This window comes from Phascolarctos cinereus, unplaced genomic scaffold, assembly GCF_003287225.1.
Source record: "Phascolarctos cinereus isolate Bilbo 61053 unplaced genomic scaffold, phaCin_HiC Scaffold_3;HRSCAF=262, whole genome shotgun sequence".
Lineage (NCBI taxonomy): Eukaryota > Metazoa > Chordata > Mammalia > Diprotodontia > Phascolarctidae > Phascolarctos > Phascolarctos cinereus.
The window spans coordinates 123,954,786-123,974,790 of NW_027555736.1; the positions used below are offsets into that span (position 1 = coordinate 123,954,786).

A 20,005-nucleotide genomic window follows, 5' to 3' on the forward strand; every position below is an offset into this window, starting at 1 on the left:
ATGAGCTGGAGAAGGAAGTAGCAAACCACTCCAGTATCTTTGCCAAGAGAACCCTAAATGGGGTCACAAAGAGTAAGACATACTTGAAAAATAGTTTAAGAATAGGGGTAAAGGAATTACAGGGAAGGACTTTGTGGTTGCATCAACTTGATGAAATCCAAAGGCTCAAATGTAAAAAAGAAATCCTGCAAGATTCTACTTTCCTGCCCTTATGACACTTCATTCACTTCAGGACATTTGGACTTGACAGATACTAAGTGGTAGCTGGTTCGTCAGTATTTCACAGGGTGACGAAGTTATTCCCTGCCTTAGTGAAGTTTTTGCTTTTGGAAGTGATAGCACTAGGGGTGAAGTAGAAGGCTGATGACAGATGGATACAGTTACCAGGCTCATATTCCCTAGTAATGGATTATTCAGCCATGGCAAAGACTTAGGGGTGGGAATCTCTCACAGAATCGTACCCTGAATTAGGGAGCCTGGAAAAATCCTAGCCCTACTCTGTGCCTCTGAACTTGAAGGTACGCTCAGAGATAACCTTTCCTCACCATGGACATCATATCACCAGGACAAACTTTAGTTTTAAACCCCCTTCCTATACTTTACTTCCCATGAAATGCCAATTTATTTTCTGATTCTTGAAGTAACTTGCTACATTCTTTTCATTCAGTCCTTTGGTGCAAAGCAGAATGTTTAACACATAAGGAAAATGTGAGAAATGGTGTGGTCTGCTGGGGAGTCAGCTTTGGCGTCAGGACAACCTGGGTTCAAGTCTTGCCTTTGACACATACTATCTGTGTGGCCAGGGACAAGTCATTTAACCCGCCAGTGTTTCAGACAAGCTTCTAAGACTGCTGATTGCGGATGACTATAATTCATCAATAGAGGGAGTTGAAACACACCAATGAAATCACATATCTGGAAGGAAAAAAAAGGGAGAAATGTGAATGCACTTATCTCTCTCTGAGTTGCAACCCAAGGAGTCCAAGTGTGTCCTAAATTGTGGGGAGGCTTCATTTCCCACCGACATCCTGGGGACAAGCTTAATCACACAGTCTTTTCTGTCTAGCTAAGATTTTCAGCACCCACAGAATTATTTTCACCTTCTCCCACCAGTGAGTCATCTTTAGAGACTGCTTCCCTTTGGCAGAAGGTGGGATGAGAAGGCTGGGGGAGGTGTGAAACCTGCTTCTATCCCTTCCAGTGAAAATGACAAAGCAATTTCTAAAAAGCCATGTCTTATTTGAGGCAGAGCAGTTGCATAGATAAACTCCTGGCCTGGGAGTCTGGCAACCTGACTGTCCATGTGCTCCTTTTTCTTTTGGGTTGAAAAAACTGACTGTCATCTTGAGTTGGTGTGTTGTGTGTTGAGTATTTGTAGGTCCTTGTTTGTTGTCTGTTATTTTCTGTTATAGGGAAACAATTTTAGAGCCATATCAATACTATGTGACATCAATAATAGGCACTCCATACTAAAAACACGAAAGATTTGTGTTATTGAAATAATTAAATTGCTTCTTGTTTTTCCCCCCTCAAGGATCTAATGGCAGGAATATTAACTGGGGGCCATGAACTTATTTTTTAAATTATATTTTGAAAAGTATTTCAAAATAATTCATTTTCTTTGTAATCTTTTAGGTTTTATCTTGTGAATTTCAAAACATTGTTCTGAAAAGAGGTCTGTAGGCTTCATCAGACTCCCGAAGAGGTCTATGACGCACTTTAAAAAAGGTTAAGAATACCTCATTTTTGGGACCTAAGTCTCTGGCAACCTTCTTTCCGCCCGCCTCCCATGTGGTTGTAGCTTCAGACTGCAAAGGAAGCTTTGAGGTCATCTATTTCAACTTCTTCATTTTAGAATTGAGGAAACTGAGGCTCAGAGATGCTATGACCTTTCCCCACAGTAAGTGGCAGAGCCAGGATTTGAACCCTTGTCTTCTGACTCCAAATCCAGCACTCTTTCCATTATATCATGCTGGTTCCTCAGTATTTTGCCTAGTATCGTTTTTTTCTAGCTGAGGGCCTAAATCCCTATTTCTGTGTCTATTGTTGTCATTATGATTGGAGGGCTTTTCAAGAGCTACAAAGAGCCACAGACTACAGGGGAAAAAAAAAACAATCTTTGTCCTGATAAACAGAAGAGGTTAAGTAAGGGCAGGGTTTTGCTCTGCAGTGCTTCTTCTCTGAAAGAGATGCTCAGCCAAGGACCATGCTTTGATACTGGAGAAAAAAAGAACTAGGTGTGTTCTACCATAGTAGTCTAGCCCTCTCTCTGGAAAAATGAGGTTATCTCCTTTATGCAAGGGAATTTGACTAATTCTAATTGAGATCTCTTTTAGATGAAGTGCTAAATTATTCATCCACAAGCAAAAATGGAAAGATTCCAGTCCCAGAGTCTTCCTAGTTGAGATTGCATATGCCCATTTGTCAAGATTTGAAAGGGCCTTTGGACGGCTCAGGGCTTTGGTGATAGGATGTAGAACCTTTCACCTACACGGAGAGAGGCTGGGTGTTGTATGATGGCTGAGTTATTCAAACAGCCAGTGGTTTAGGGCACACAGTCTCTATGCCAGGCGTAGGTGAGAGGATTTGACACCACAGAAACTAGGTTTGCTTGTGTGTTCTTGTTGACTCAGCCCTCTCCCTCATTAGCATGGTCATCAGCAAGGTAGTGGGGGTACCAGAAGCCTTATGTGCAGGTCCAGACTGTCTCATGTTTTCTGCACATGAGCAGGGAGTTACAACATCACATTTTAAGTGGTGATAATATATACAGTTTTATATTTGTCTGAACACTGGCAACTCTGCTTATGAAAATGTGTGTTCTCAGGGTGAATTAGGACATGGGAGAGCCTTTTGAGATTCCTGAGTGTATGCTTTTGCATATTTTTCACCTTTCGTCCTTCCAATCCTTTTTTGTACTCCTCACCTTTGTTTCTGAAAATTCTTTATAGTATATCTCTGGCTATAAATCTCACCAGGAGAATACTCTTGAGTGATTGGTAATGCTGATGCTTTGGGAATTGAGGACAGCATTAATATATTATTATTGTTATTTTTATGATGATGACTATTATCTTCTATGCCATCTGGCACCCAGCATTTCTCTTCAGTATCAGTAAATCAGGGAGGCTTTCAAAACAACTATTTCATCACAGGAGAAGCTACTTCAGAAATCACTATTACAGATAACAGTGTGATATCAGAAGGTACAAAACAACAGTGAGCTCAAGGAGAGGGGGGAAAAAAAAATCACTTCCCATCACTGTAGTGTCACCCAGCAATGGACCAGTTGTCTCCAACTCTATGCCTCCAACTCAGGTTCTCTCATATCAACTGTTGCCAGCCTAGCCAATTCCCTCTCCACAACATCCTTCCCATCTGTCTTCTCTCCAGTCACATGGGCACCAACCTAGTTCAATCCCTCGGGCTAGATAGAACAGAGGTGTCAAACTCTAGTGCAAAACTCCCTTGAGCAGGCAGAATCTGATTAAATGTAATTGGGAAATGTTTAACAGAATAAAAATACAATATAACATAGATAATGTTAATTTGTGGTTTTCTAGGTCAATATGTGGGTCAGGGGGGATTTGTTTCTATTTGTTTGACATCACTGGGCTAGAACATTGGCCCAAACCAAATGGTACAGTTTAATAGGGATAGATGTTAAAGTCTCACATTTGGGTAAAAAAAATGGTAAGTACTAGATGGGCAAAGCTTGGTTAGAAGGCATTTAATCTGAAAAGGTCAATGAATCAGTGGTGTATAACAGCTAAAAATCCAATGTGATTTTTGCCTGCTAAGATTCAGGAATGGGGAAAGAGGGTGTTTGAATCTACTGCCATACAGTGCTCTGATCAGACAATATGGTATTCAGTTTTGCCTACCATATTTTTGGTTAGGACATTGGTACGCTGGAGATCATCCAAAAGAAGGTGACCAGGGTGATGAAAGGCCTTGACATGAGCCCTTATGAGGACTGCTAGAAGAACTGGGGATATTAAGCCTGAAGAAGAGAAGTCTTAACTGGGGACCTGATTGTTATCTTCAAGGTTGTAAAAGGTTTTCATGTTGGAAGGAAGGAAACATTTAATAAGTGCCTCCTATATGCCAGTCACAGTGCTAAATATTTTTCACAACTATTATCTCATTTGACCTTCATAACAACCCCAGGAAGGCAGGTTCTATTTTTAATCACCATTTTATAGTTGAAGAAGCTGAGGTTGACAGAGGTTAAGTGACTTGCCCAGAGTCATACAGCTAGTAAATGTCTGAGACAGGATTTGACTTCCTGAGTACAGGCCCAGCACTCTATACACTGTGATACCTAGAAGCCTCAAACTTGCAGAGAAGATAATTACGCTTGTTAAACTTGCTTGGACTCCAGAGGGCAGAGCAATGGTGGAAAAAATAGAGGGGCAGATTTAGATTTGAGATGAGGAACATGCACCTTCTCCCCTGCTGTACCTCCCAGCAGCTAATACCTCTTTCTCTAAAGTTAGTTTATATCTATTCTATATGTATCTTGTATATATCTGCTAATGTACATGTTTCCTTCAATAGAACGTAAGCTCCTTGGGGACAGGTGCTGACTTTGCTTTTTCTTTGTATCCTCAGGACTTAGCACACCGTCTGATACATACTAAGTGCTTAATCAATACTTTCTGACTGATTGGATATATATATATATATCAGCCTGAGAAACAAGGAAGGCAAGGATACCCTGAGGAAACTGTTTGAAGGTTGTATGTTACCTAGTGGCTCAAGTTTTTAGGTCAATGTGTCCCATCCTATGGTGGGAATAAAAGAGAAGTAATAAAATGGGTCACTAGAAAGGACAGAAATAATACATATAATATCACCATATGTGAGACATGTGATACAGACATGCATATATGCTTCACTAGATTTTCTGTCAACATATTTCAACATTGTTTTTTACAATCAAGTTACTAAAGGCTAAAAAATAAGGGAGGGGGCATCTTTGTTCAGGAAGCAGTTAGATTAGATGATATCTAAGGTTCTTTCTGACTGTGAGATTCATTGATTCTTGTGAAAGAAGTACTATGATGAAAGCAATGTTTTCAGTTATTCTGAGAATAGCATGTAGGATGGATTGAAGGAGGAGACTAAAGTTGGGAAATGATTAGGATGAAATGAAGGAAACAATTCAGTCGTGAGGTGGTCAAGGCCTGGGTAAGCGTTAGCCGCAATGGAAATTGGGAAGTCTTTAATCTTTCCAACCTATCCTTTGTAGAGATAACCAATAAGTGCCAAAGTAGCCTACATAAGTCAAATATCTGACCATGCCACTTGCCTGTTCCAGAACTTTCAATGGATCCCTATTATTTCTAAGATAAAACACAACTCTCTTAGTCAAACATTTAAAACCCACTACTATCTGGCTCCTACCTTTCCAGGCTTATTTCATATTATTCCCTTTTACAACTTTCTATTTCAGCCAAACAGTCCTACTGATCTGTTCTCTGAACTTGGTGTCCTGTCTGCCTTCAAGTAGTCTATCCTCTCACAAGTCATGACATCACCTTCCTGATACGATGGTCCTCTTTGAAAACAAAGGATAAACAACAACAACAACAAGAAGTCTGGCCTCCATTCTTTAGCTTCTGTCACTTTTCATGCGGAGCCTTTTCTGTTTTACCCTTTTTTGTGCCCCTCCTCCCTTACTTGCTAGCTATTTTGTCCCTTCTCAAATTATCTCACTTTTACTTATGCAATCATGACTAAACATTCTCTCCCGTCAATTCCTAGAGGCTTAAGGCAAATGCTGGGCTTGAGCTCTGGGTTATACTCATAAATGTCCTATTGCATCCACTTAACAGAATATAGGCTCCTTGAGGGCAGGGTTGGCTTTTGGTTTCCCACCTTTTATCTCTAATGCCTAGCTTTGAACTTAATAGGGATTTAACCAGTGTTTTTTCAGTTGGGTTGAATCTAAAACAGAGTTCAAAATCAAAATATGAAAGGACTTAGCAGCAGATTCGATTTATGGGACAGGGGAGAGGAAGAATCACAGATGACTTTTAGCTTCTATAACTAATTTCACTTCTAGGCTGAAGATCAGCATTTTTATTTATTTTTTAGATTTCTGTTAAAAAAACACTATCAAAATATGTTTAGTCCAGTGCTAATTTTATATGCTCTAGTATAGGACCATCTCCACTGAAAACAACAACAAAACAAAAAACCAAACCTGGACATTAGCTTCAATTTTTAATTTAATTTAATTTAATTTACTTTACTTTAATTTAATTTTTTTTTACAGATATCAGTCGTAAACTGCTATTCACGTGCTATCTTCTGGCAAGTTCTGGCAACAAATAGGCTTTAAGCAGCTTAGGTATGTAAAGATGGGAGACGTGGAAAGGTAAATAAAATACTGTATAGTTCCTGTCTCTACAGAGCTTGCAAATATTTATATAGGTTCAAAAATTAAATTAACTCTTGATTTACTTGACTAATAAGCATAAGATTTTATGATTCACATGCTAAGATGTGATGAATCACCTTTCCCTCTCAATATATTTTTAATGTTAGAATCAAGAATGGTAAATTTAGAAATGAGAGGGACATTAGAGACAATCTAATCCAATTCCCTCATTTTATAGGCAAGGCAGCTGAGGCCAAGGGAGGTTAAGAGAATAGGAAAAGGCATGATTTTGATCCAGGTCCTCTGGTAATAAACCCAGTTCTGTTTTTTCACTTTACCAAGCTCCTTTTTCTCAGTTTAAGTGGTTTCCCAATCATGTGAGCATCTTCTCCCTTCCCTTCCTTTCCTAACAGGAGGAGATGCTAGCTAAGGCTTTGAGAAGACTAATGGTTTGCCACGTGTTATATTCTTTCAAGAACAATGTGCTGGTCATCTGGACAAGTGATAATTGGCTGAAAATTCATTTAATTTAGTAGTTTAGAGGAAAAACCCTCCCAAACTGCCTTTAAAATAACTGAACTATAAATTCTTTTTTTAATGGGAAACATTATTAACCTTAATGGAAATCACTGGTGACTTCAGCCAGGGCAGAAAGCCTATTAGTTTGCATGAACTGGATAATGTTTATACACCTGCAGGAACTAGCTAGAGGGAACCAGATGAGATTTCTAGCTGTTTTATAATATTTACTTTAAAGAATGCAAAGGTCAGCACAGGGCTTAGATGGTTGGGGTGATGGAGGATGTTTAAATACACTAGAAGCAGCAGTTATTTTCCTTGGCATGTTTGAAGGTGAAAAAGGAAACCTCCTGTGGGGAATTCAGTGCTAATTGCACATTTGCTGGGTCTTGGAGCACACACTGTCCAATATTTCGCCAACTCTGTAATTTAACATCTTCTCACTGATTTTCCCGTTTTTGTTTTTCTCCAGTGGTATAGAAGCTGGTGACAAATGATCAAAACATCATCAGTGATTTAAAAACTACATGTAATTTCTTCTTCCTCTTTGTTAATGACCTTCCTTAATAATTCATGACTTCATCATTTGCAGAGTACCCAAGTCTTAGTTAGATTGGAAGTACTATAAAATGGGGCTAAACATGATAGATTTTTCTGAACCTGTGGAAGTAGGCCGTGGCTATTGAAACCCCATTGCGCTTTCATTTTTTGACAACAAAGTGACCTTCTAGCCAAGAAATGGTGTATTGAATGATGCTGTTTTTTACTCCTGCCACCCTAGTCAATGAGGCTAAGCCTGTGTTGGCAGCTGGTAACTTCTCTTGTCTAATGAAGAGGGTTCTATAATTAACTCCAGCAGTTGCTGCTGTGTTAATTCACATAAGGATTGTAGGATGCTGAATTTAAAACAATTAAAAAGGTGTTATGAACATAGCTGCTTTGCATGGACACAACCTCTAGCAATAGCAGATGTTATAGGTTTTGCAGTTGGGAAACCAAAACCTTGAACATAACCCAAAGCTGGTGCTCATTAACACGAGATTCTAAACATAAGGTGGCAGTTCCTAAACTATCATCCGTGAGCCTCCTCTTGGAGGGCTGTGGGTGGGAGCTGTCTTAAATTATATATAAAAATATGGCAATGTTTCATATTTTTCTTTCAGATATCGTGGTGTAGTGGGAAAAGGAGGAAATTCTAGTTTCAGTTTTGCAACTTAAAAACTCTTGTCATCCTAGGCAAATCATTTAACAACTTTAAGCCTCAGTTTCCTCATCTGTAAAATGAAGATAATACTCAGTCTGCTTGTCTTAAAGGTTATTATGAGGAAACAAAGAAATGTTCTTTTAAAATTGAGTTTCTTTTCATTGGTAATTAGTAGGTTCTTTTTTCAGATATAAGTTGGACTAGACAGCCACTGAGGGCCCTTCCAAATCTGACATTCTATAATTCTGCATAAATATATTCATTATAAATTCTAAATATAATTATATAATTCTAAATATAATAAATAAATAAAGTATAAATATTCATCATAAATTCATTACTATCATTATGTCACTCACTACTATCTCTCACTAAGGCCTTCACTTCTCATTCACACTTTCATTCTGGTGAGTTTTTTTCCCCTAATAAGTAAGAGAATCTTCATTAAAAGTCTGCTCTGATGCCCCAGATTATGGAAGGGATACTTGAATTCTCCAAAGAGAATTCACTATGCTGGTGGATCAAAACTGCTGGCACTCGTATCAAGTTACAAAGGCTTCAGGTGTGAGCTTGGTGGTGAATGACTATTTAGTAAAGTTCAGAGAGGCTGATGAAATTTGGCCACAACAACTAACGAAAATCAAAATTGCTAAAGTATGGAAGAGGTTATAATCTGCATTGTTGAAAACACAGGTCTTTTGCAGTCTTGAAGTGAGGAAGAGAGGCAGAGTATATCATAATGATATTCTACCAGGCTGAAGTGGTCAGTGGTCCAAGAATGTCTGAGAATTCCTGTGCTGGGATATTTTGCAGATTCTGATGGTTAATCACTTTCCTTCTCTCTGTGTATCATTTTCCTCCCGCCCTTCTCTGATGCTCTTAAAGGCTGTGGAAAACACACTGGATTTGGAGTCTGAGGACCAAAGTTCAAGTCTTGGCTTTGATATCTTCTAGCTATATGACATTGGATAAATCACTATACCTCTTTTTGCGTCAATTTCCCTCTTTATAAACAGTGGTTGGACTAAATAGAGGCTTAACTTGTCAGAAGTAGCAAGTTTCACCCAGATGCTTCATTAACTCCTAAGTTTGAAGCATTATGCTTGAAGAGAAGATTTCTGATCTTGAGAGAAGTTTTAGAGTCCTTTTTTCTTAGCTTGTGGAAAATATTACAAGTTTAGTTAAATAGAGAGTGATAATAAGTAGTTTGGGGGAGGGTACTATGTCATGACTAGGTATTATGTTTCTCTTTGGTTTTACTGTGTATCGTATTCTCCGTCTCACTTCTCTTAGAGAATAAAGACACACATTTTCAGATACATATATACACATATTTTTGTTCAAACAAAGTTCGTTGTTCCCCATTTTATATGCCTAGGAAGCACTGTATCATCTAGCACATTCTTTATAATCCAGAATACGTGCCCCACTTGGTGGAAACTCCAAGAATGGCAGACATAATGCCTATAAGGAAATAACCAATCTTAGAGGCAGAAGAATCAGATTATGGGATCTTGAAAAAAATGTAACCTACAGTATTTTAGCAATGACAAATGTCACAGGGGAAATAGAAGATGTTAGCTTATTTCTTTAGCTTCATTTTTATTTAAGGTCGAGAGCTCTGATAGTCAGTAGGAAAAGGCAAGGTATATTTCCTTTCTCCTGTTAGGTGGTGAATAGTGTAAGGAGTGCTCACGAAGTATGAGTGAAGTTAGCCAGTGACTGAGCAGATGGTGCAGAAAGCAGCTCTACCAAACAGATAAAGGGAGCTTATTGTGTCTGAAGGAGCTGCTCTCTCTGACATGATTGGCCTACAGTGCTCAGAGCACACAGGGATAAAAAATTTTGTAATATGTTCTTCATTCGTATCACCCTGTAACTTCCCAGTGCTGTGAGATTAAAAAGATGAAGAGGAGGGGGAGAGAGTTTCATAACTCTACAGCAGGAGTTCTTAACCATTTTTGGGTCACGGACAGACCCCTTTGGCAGTGTGGTGAAGCCTATGGACCCCTTCTCAAAATAATGTTTTTAAATGATGAAGGGAAATGTTGGATTTCAGTTAGAGGCTAGTGAAAATGAAGATGTATTTTTTTTTTCCCCAACCAAGTTCATGGATCACAGACTCCTTGAGGTACTCCAGATTAAGACCTCCTGCTTCAGAAGGTTTGTCATTTAAACCATTCTCTTGGAAGAAAAACTTGTGATATGTGATTTCATGACACTAGCCGGGGACCACCTCACAAAGGGAAGTAAGATAACCAAGGAGACTGATTCTAGAACTTTTGAATTTATGTGCTGAGTGATCTCAGGAAAGCTTTTAATTTCCTGGTGCCTTTGTCTAGTCCTGATAATGACTGACAGCCTGAAGGGGGGTGGTTTTTAAAAAAAATATAGTATAGTAAATAAAATAATAATTATTTCCTTTATGTAAAAATAATGATACTGCAGATTCATCATGAGTAGGGGGTATGCTGTGAATTGTGTTTCTTGTAATGGGGATAGATTTCCTTGATCTATCTGACCTTTCTCATTTGGTACTCTTTGTAACCAAGGGCATGGCATTTAAGACAGCTAACCAGAGGCACAATCAGAGCAGAGATAACTGGTTCACAGGAGCCTTAAAGCCATATATTTGACCCCATTAACACCTTACCCTATAGCAATGTTTCCTAAAATAATTTGGCTTTTCAACATTTTTTTTATCCTGAAATGTATGGATAGAACTATAAATATTTGATCTGAGGAGTCTAGGGCTACCCTCAGAAGAAAGGGATGTTGAAGAAAAATTAGAGCAAAACAGAGAAAATTAAACCTCTTTGCCTACTAAAAACAATCACCCCACATAATAGGCATTTTTGACGTATTTCCCAATTATGTTTTGGTCTGGTTACGCTGCACTTGGGAGTGTTTCAGTGGCAAGCAGCCAGAAATCCATGTGTTTGATACCTCTGAGATTAAATAACTTATCCAGGATGATGTGACCAGTATGTGTTAGAGGCAAGATTTGGACCTAGGTCTTCTTAACTAATGAAATCACAGGTTCAACCAAAACCCCCAAAATTTTAATGACTTTGATGCAAATAAATTTGGATGGTGAAAATATGCTGAAAAAATGTGTTTCAGAAGTAGGAAACTTTTCTAATGCTTATAGAAACTTTCCATCTATATGAATACTTTCTTTGGGAAGCACTGGACATGCCATGCACTAAATGACATTTAAAAAAAGGTAATTTATTCTAACAAAAAGGGAATGATTGTTTATTGATGATGGAACAATTTCAGAATCAGCTGTTTGTGTAAAATCAGATGATTTACTTATCAGAGCAAAGATGAAAATCTACACTAAACTTGGAAAAAGAATAAAAATAAGATGAGTTACACAATTGAGGCAACTTGTACTTGACCTATTTATATAAGCAATTGAGAAAAATATGAAAATTAAAGGAGAGAGAAAAGTACAAAAGGACAGATGTTGACATAAATGATCACCATTTCCTAAGGGTGGTTATTCAATGTAAGTCGATCACCATAACAAGGAGACCAAAAGAGGCTAGATACCCCCTCAGCCAGAAAACACTTGATTTCTTTGTGAAGTGCAAAGATTTGGCAGCCAAAGACAACACTGATTTAGAATATAAACTCATTTGTAAAATATTACAGAGAAAAAGGCTGGAATATTATTATTTTATTATTTTTAGGCAATTGGGGTTAAGTGACTTGCCCAGGGTCACACAGCTAGTAAGTGTCAAGTGTTGGGTCTGAGACCAGATTTGAACTCAGGTCCTCCTGACTTCAGGGACAATGCTCTATCCACTGTACCATCTAGCTGTCCCCTAAAAGAGTGGAATATTACTAGCACTATCACCTATAAATAGTGGAATATTACTAGCACTATCACCTATAAATAGTAAGAAGCTAGGGAAGATTAAAAAAAAATCTTTGCCAAAAGCTTGGCAAGGGACCAAATTATGCCAAATCATTCTTGTGTTATGTAAGGAAAGACAATAGGATGAAAACTGAAAAAAAAATCTGGCCAGAATTTGGGAACAAACTCTTTTCTCTATCAGTGACAGTGAAGCCACCATATATTGGCCTTATAGACCCTGCATGAGGAAGTAGAGATGGTACTAAGAGAAACCTAGAGGGTAAGGGATGTACTCTTGTACCAGATTAAGTATACTCAGAGCAGGTTTTTGCTGAACGTGATATAATTTTGAGGCCTGAGCGATTGATTCTTAGGGTATACAAAAGAGGAGAGGATACCAAACAATTTGAAAAAAATCCCAGACTTTATTAAAGACCCAAAATGTTGACTGATAAAATATCAATAACTACCAATCTGTATGTCTAATTTCCCATCTATACAAAATCTTTCTGAGAGGATTCTTCACCTATATCAAGGTCATCCTTGACAAAGGTGTGAGAAGGGAATAAGCAACTTTTGCGTATGACGTCGATGTTTCACGGGACTCTCTGCCATGTTCACTCCACTCCTGGCTCAGTTTGCTCTCTGGAGTTCTCTACTTATTCAGCAGTACCTTTCCCCCTTGCTCCTTCTGCCTTTTCCAGTTTCCCTTCTTGTGTCATCAGGGACTGTCACTTTTGCTTGTTTTTATATCCCCAGCACTTAGCACAGCTCCTGGTTCAGAGTAAGCACTTCATAAATGCTCTGTTTATCTATTATTCTACGGTAAAGCACATTTTTATAGTCATGCAATTGACAGCTATACAAAATCCAATTGCATTTATTGTTTGTTTTTCATTGTCGGTGGCCTAGAGATCTTACAACTCTTAGTTCAGTGTTCAATACCTGCTGGCTGGCAGACTTAAGTGTATATCAGTGCAGGGCCTAAAAGTGCAAGAGAAGCATTTCATTAGGGAGATTTAGCTGAAGTAGAGTGAGGTTCAAATTGAGGGCAGATACTTAAGCCTGTGAATTCCTTTCTGCATTTCATGACCATCTTTATCCAGCTTATAAAACATTCTCAGGTCATCCCTAGCTGCTAGAAATACTTAAAATTATAGTCTAGATAGGAGATTTGTGAGACATGTGTACAAAGGTTGTTATTAACAGGCCATTCTTTTGAAATACATTTATCAAGCACCCACTATATCTTATTCACTGTGCTAGGCATTTATGCTGTGCTTTGGTGCATAAATACATGGCTCCTACCCTCAGGCAGCTTACTATAGATACATGGTAAAAATGTCACAGTGAAGAACACAGATAATTAGGCACATAAGTAGTAATAATGAATTCCTGCCATCTCCATTTGAATTTGGGAAAAATATTCCATTTAGTGAGAGATAAGTCAAGCTACATTGACTTCTTTGCTAGAGCATAAAAAAACACATCTTCAGGGACATTTCTTGCTGGAAGGTCAGATCAGGCTAATTATAGCTGTTTATCCATTTCCAGGGAGTTTCACATATATATTTCATGACTCCCTGGCCTCTTTGAGGCTTGTGGTATAGGTGGATAGCATTGTGCCTGCCTGCAGGATCTTGAAAAGGTCTATGAATAGAAAGTATAATGAAGGGGAGGAAAGGGAAGGGAATTAGTATTTCTATTGTATCTACTATGTGCCAGGTACTGTGTTAAGCACTTACTACAAATATTATTTCATTTGATCCTCACAACAACTCTGCAAGGTAGCATTATTGTCCTTATTATACAGTTGAGGAAACTGAGGTAAATAGAAGTTAAGTGATTTGCTCAAGGTCATATAGCTAATAAGTTTCTGAGGCTGACTTCAAACTCAGGTCTTTCTGATTCCAGGTCCAATTCTCTATCCACTGTGCCTCCAGTTGCCTCATGAATGAGGAATTGTAGAGGACAGTTCTATCCTCTCCTAACATTTCTAATTCCAGAAGACTCTCCTTTATACATATTAACCATTGTTAAAATATTGACCCCCTTCTCCCTGACTCTCAGGGACATCAGGAGAAACATAGATTTTTAAAGCTACATAATACACTGGGAAGAGCAGCAGATGTGGATTCAGAGGACCTGGGTTCTAATCTATCTGTATAACTAACTGAGCCTCAGTTTCCTAATTTTTAAACTGTGGGAGTTGAACTAGATGGCTTCTAAAGCCCTGTCCAGCTCTAAATCTATGCTCAAATAGTCCTAAAAAGGCCTGAACTCTTCCAATGAAATGCTTTGTGATAGGGTGCATTTCCCATCACCGGAAATATTCAAACAAGGCCTGGCTGGACACTTGCCAGGAAAGCTGCAGAAGGGACTGATCCCCTGCTCAAAGAGATGGCCTAGTGAACCTCTGAGGTCTCTTCCAGCTCTGAGATTGGATGATTTTTGTGAAGCAGAGATAGACAAAGTATTACTTTAATGAAGCACTTCCTGTGCGGTGGATATTGCCGAGTATGTAAGAGACATGACCCTTCTCCTTAGGAAGCTCATGCATTTTAAACTGGCATCAAGCATTCCATCCTCTTAACTTCTATTATCAGGACTAATATTTATGTTCCTACTGTACAGTCTACCTAGCCTCTTCACAAGGGCACATATTCCCTGATGCCGATGTACTGCCGAGCCAAAATAGACATGAACCCTGGACACAGGGATTGGGTTTGGGAGAAGAATACCAAGTAGGATGATATGTTTATTGTGGTGTTATAAGCCATAGCTGGTTTCCTAGTTAAAAGGTAAGTTGCTTAAGTGTAGAGATGGTCTTTGCCTTTATATGTACCCATTACTACTTTCATACAGCTTTCATCTCAGGTGTAGAATTTGAAACCAGACCTCCTGACTTCAAGGCTGGTACTCTTTTTACCACAAAAAACAATTAAAAAAAAGAAAACAAACAACAAACAACCACAACCTGTCAGCTGAGTATTGCCAGCCTAAACACCGCCAAGTTTCATATGTTCTTTCAGTCCATTATTCCTCAAGCATAAAATGGACTGGGTTCATGACTCACATAAATAGCCTCCTTTCTCAATTATGCAGGCCACTAATTGGAATTTCTCTGTTCACACAAGGCACTGGGGGCTTAAGACTTTATGTAAAGGTGAATTCATTAGGTAAAGAGCTAAGGTTGGTAGAGAGGTAAGGGAAAAGAGAATGGAAGGATTGCTTGGAAAGAAAACTACTTTTTTCCCTTTTTCTCTCTCTTTTAATGGGTAATGGGTAGGAGAAGACATATAATTTACTCCAGTTGATGTCTAATTCTCCTCAGATTCTCCTGGCCTAGGTGAAGACACCTTGTTTCTTTCTCTGGTTCACCTAGAGCCAAGTGGGTTTTTTTTATCTTCCTTCCTTCCTTCCTTCCTTCCTTCCTTCCTTCCTTCCTTCCTTCCTTCCTTCCTTCCTTCCTTCCTTCTTCTAATAATTTGGGGAAAGAAAATAGAGCAAACTTGCAGAGTATAGAATTGATGAGGGGCACGTCATGGGCATTTTATACTAAGGGATCACTAAAATATGTCATAAATGTTTGGCACAATTTTTTTTGTCTTGCCCCTGCTGAGGCAGGGCCAACACATGTCAGTAATTGGGAAAATCTGTCCTGGAAGGAAGGGTAATTCTTGCCTGAAGTAGAGGAGAAAAATGGGAGAAAAGCCAACATAATAAAAAAAAAACTCTCCAGATTGGCTCTGAAATGTCTGTGGAGCCCAGAGATCAATAGGGTTGAGAGAGTGTATCTTTTCTTAGAGTTAAGAAGGGCATTGGTTGCTAAGGAAGGTAGAAGGCAGTTGGGGGAGATGCATCATTTGTGAAGGTGCCCAGAATAATTAATTCTTCTCTCAGGCTACAGAAGAATGTCAAGATGTGTCCTGTTAAAGATTGTTTGGCTTAATGAGTATGAGATCCAGCTTCTGGAGGAATTTGGGTGGTTAATATTTATGATTAGTGATTGATTTGAGTCTGAGATGAAGAGTGAGGAGGTGTGATGAGTGTGGTCTTCAAGACAAAGATCAGAGTAATGTCCTTGCCTATACAGGTAGTTGGAGAGATTGGGTATGATTCTTGGGCCCAAGTGCCATCCTAGGCCATGATTCCAGCTGGGAAGCCATGAACAGAGAGACCTACTTGGATTTAATCATGAACCACTCTCTGACTTGTCATTTCTGAGCTTCTTCAGCTTTTGCAAGGAAAAGAGAATGTTGGGGAGAACCCAACAATTTATATTTATTTAGTGTCTCCTATGCATCAAGTGCTATTAGGCACTGAGGATAGTAAGACAAAAAAATAGTCTTTGCCCTCAAGAAATTTTATTTGACTGATCAGGGTAGGAATAATAGGTTTACATATGTGTAACTATGCAATGATGGGACCCATGTGAAATAAAAAAAAATTAAGGGTGTAAGGGAAGAGCTAAAAACTATGGGACTCAAAAGAGGCTTGTTCTAGGAAGTAGCATTTGTGCTTCATCTTGAAGGAAGCTAGAGACTTTTAAGAGGCTAGAGATGAGGAGAGAGAGACTTTCAGGAGTGGCAGACATTCTCTGTTAAGGGACAAAGACAGAAGATTCAATGTCATGTATAGGAACAGCAAATAGGGTGGTTTGGTGGGAGGATACAGTGTATGAAGGAGAGTAATGTGTACATAACAAGCCTGGAAAGGTAGGTGCAACCCAGACTGGGAAGAAATTTAAACAGACAAGTTCATATTCTATCCCTGAAACAATGAGTCATCACTGGAGCTTTTAGAGAAGGGGAATGACATGGTCAGACTAGTGATTTAGGAATATAACTTTGACAGATATGTGGAGGATGGACTGGAAAAGGGAGATGCTAGAGGCAGGGAGGTCAATTAGAAGGCTATGAGGCCATTGTCACAGTCCTGATGAATTGTGATAGGGGCTTGAACTAGGTGGCTATATGAGTGGAGAGAAGGAGATAAATATGAGGAGGTGGAGTTAACAAACTTGGCAGTTGAGGTATAGGGGATGAAGGAAAGTGAAATGTTGAGGATGACTCCAACTGTGTGAACCCAGTTGATTAAAAGAATGGTGGTACTCTTGATAGGAAGAGGGAGGTTTCAAAGAGGGTTGAGTTTTGAATTTTTATCCCCTCCCCACTCAAAAGATAATGAGCTCTCTTTTTGGGCACGTCAAACTTGAGAGGCCTATGGGACATCTGGTTAGAAATATCCAGCAGCTAGTTGGAGATGCAGAGTTGGAATTCAGGAGAACCATCAGGGATAAATATGTAGATTTGAGCATCATCTGCATAAAAATCATATTAAATTTATGGAAATTATTGATATCATGGAGATAGCATAGAGAGAGAAGAGTTGAAATCATCAAGAGAGTCAAGAGAAAGAGAGTACAAGGCAGATTTACTAAGAGAGAGTAGGACAATGATGATGTCTTGCAAAGAAGAATGAGAAAGGTCGGTAGTCTCAGTCGAGGGGTGTGTGTGTGTGTGTGTGTGTGTGTGTGTGTGTAACAGAAGTTTAGCAGAATTCTCCATCACTTTGGAAAGGTTAGTGAGGTCATATTATAGATAGCCTGGGAGAACAAGTCTTGAGGGTGTGATCATGAGGTACCTTATAAAAGTTAAAATTAGGTTAAAGGAAGGAGGGGAGGAGGATAGACCTTTCACCAGAACTGGGGACTGACACTATGCAGCTGCCTAAGGTACTGCAGCATGAAGGAGTGAAAACATGCTGGATTTGAGGTAAGAAAAACAGTCCAAATCCTGGCCTTGCTACTTAAAAAAATTAATATGTTGAACCATTAGTTATCTTAATCCCTGGAGCAAATCTTTTCACTTTTCTGGGTGTCAACTTGCTCCTCTATACAATGATTGGATGGACCCAATGCTGTGTAGGGTCCTTTATAGCTTTAAATCTATAAATGCAAGGAGATGCAATGGGGCCTGCTTTGGTTTTTTTTTTTTTAATAGAAATGTGTACTTTTTAAGGCTAGACAATCCTACTATAGGCTATAGATATTTACTTTGTGTTGGGTCAAGGTCCACTTTTTAAATTTCAGGTTTCTCACCTGAGGTGTTTTTGCCTTGTCAGGGGTCTGCCTGTCACCCCTATCCCAGAATGTCTGGCAAAAATTGTCAGAGTTTGTCACATACAGAGAGAAATGGGTGAAAACTCACTAGGGGTTTACAAAAGAGAAAGTCCGCTTCTAAATGTATCTTGTAAGAACAGTAAACCCAAGATCAAAAGACCAAAATGAAAAGAGATTCTTGACTGTGGTTGGCTGCAAGTCCATCTTTGATGGTCATTGCCTCAGGGATGCCTTTGGCAGAAGAGCTTTTCCATTGATAATCATTAAATCCTAGGATTAGAGTCCCATCATCTGGGGTAACCTTGGAGTGACAGAGCAGACAGCAGGATGAGCCTCTAGTCTAAGCTGTCAGAACTCTGAGGTTGACCAGAATTATAACTGTTGAGCTATGATAATGGAGTTGTTATTGCTATAATAACCTGCTTGCTACCATGGGAAGGGGAATAATTATGCTTTTTGGATATTCCTGAAGCCATTGTCTCTTCCTATCCCCACCAAGTAGATGGAATATCTTATTTTATATTCCCTGGACTCTTCTCTTGAAGAATATATTACTATAAAGAAGGTAGCAGTGGAAAGCTGTGGAAAGAGTGCTGGGTTTAAAGTCAACGACTTGGGTTTGAATCCTGGCCCTGCTGCTGCTACCTGTGAGACACTGAAGAAGTCACTTCACCTCTAAGAGGTCTGTTAGATGACCTACAAGGCCCCTCTAGTTCTAAATCTATGATTATTTGGCTTTTCATAATGGTCCAATGGATTTATTTATTTCACCCTTTGCTCCACTTGTATAGCAAATACAGACCTTCCTTTTCCATATTTAGTTTCATTCTAAATGTTGGGAGCTTTAAATGTTTTTCTTGAATGTCCTGTGTCCTACAGCAGGTCATTTCATTTCTGGGATCTTGAAGTTGAAGTGAAAATCATGGAACTTGTACAATGAGCACTGGGCCCATTGGTTTCATAGGAAAATAATTTACTCTATAATATACTTAATTTGCTCATGAACTCTGGAGATGGGTCGGAGTGGAACCAGATGAAAGAAAGACAATGACTTTGCCCTCTAGGCTTAGGTTTTATACTGGCTCAGAGTCATTAGTCTGGCAAGACTCAAAGCATTTTGGGGCCCCTGAGGGAGGGAACTGCGTGTCTGTGTGGAAGACAGGGACTTTAAGGCTGGCATTGCTCTGTGGAGCTTATTTGGCAGAGCATCCCTGAAATGGATTTTGGATCTCCATAAAGGAATTAAGTGGAAGTTACTAGAAGACTCTGAGCCTGAGTGATAGAGGGTCTTTGGAACCAAAGACGGAGCCAAACCTCCAAGATGGAAGTTTCTTTCAGACCATCCCCTTCATTGTTTCTTATAGTATAATAGTATTCTGTCACATTCGTACACCCTAACTTGTTCATTTGTTCCCCAGTTGATGGATGCCCCTTTCAGTTTCTAATTCTTTGCCACCCCAAAAAAGAGTTGCTATAACTATTTTTTAAGATATGAAGTCCCTTTCTTCTTTATCCCTTTGGTGCATAGGCCCACCAGTAGGTCTAGGATCAAAAGTTGTGAGCAATTTAATAGGTTTTTAGGAGTAATTTCAAATTGCTTTTCAGAATGTCTGGGCCACTTTACAGCTCAACCAACAGTAAAATAATGCCTCACGTATTTTCCTTTTTTGTGCCAGCTTTGCCAATCTGATGACTGTAAGGTGGAACATCAGAGTTGTTTGAATTTGCATTTTTCTAATTATTAGAGATTTAGAATATTTTTTAATATGGCTATGGATAGTTTGGATTTCTCCCTCTGAAAACTGTTCATATCCTTTGGCTATTTATCAATTAGGGAATGGCTCTCATTCTTATAAATTTGAATCAGTTCCCTATAATTTTAGAAATGAGTCCTGTATCAGAGAA

At 39.0% G+C, this 20,005-nt stretch overlaps 1 protein-coding gene across 2 annotated transcripts in view; it reads left to right on the forward strand.

Annotated features, from left to right (window-relative positions):
- SV2B (synaptic vesicle glycoprotein 2B) overlaps positions 1–20,005 on the forward strand; it is a 165,961-nt gene that overhangs the window by 41,078 nt on the left and 104,878 nt on the right. Inside the window, exon 2 of one of the 2 annotated variants that reach the window (XM_020964491.2) lies at positions 3,900–4,049. The exons of the other annotated variant lie outside the window; for it this stretch is intronic. The gene's annotated coding sequence lies outside the window, so the exon portion shown is untranslated. The remainder of the gene's footprint in view (positions 1–3,899; positions 4,050–20,005) is intronic. 2 annotated transcript variants of the gene reach the window in all.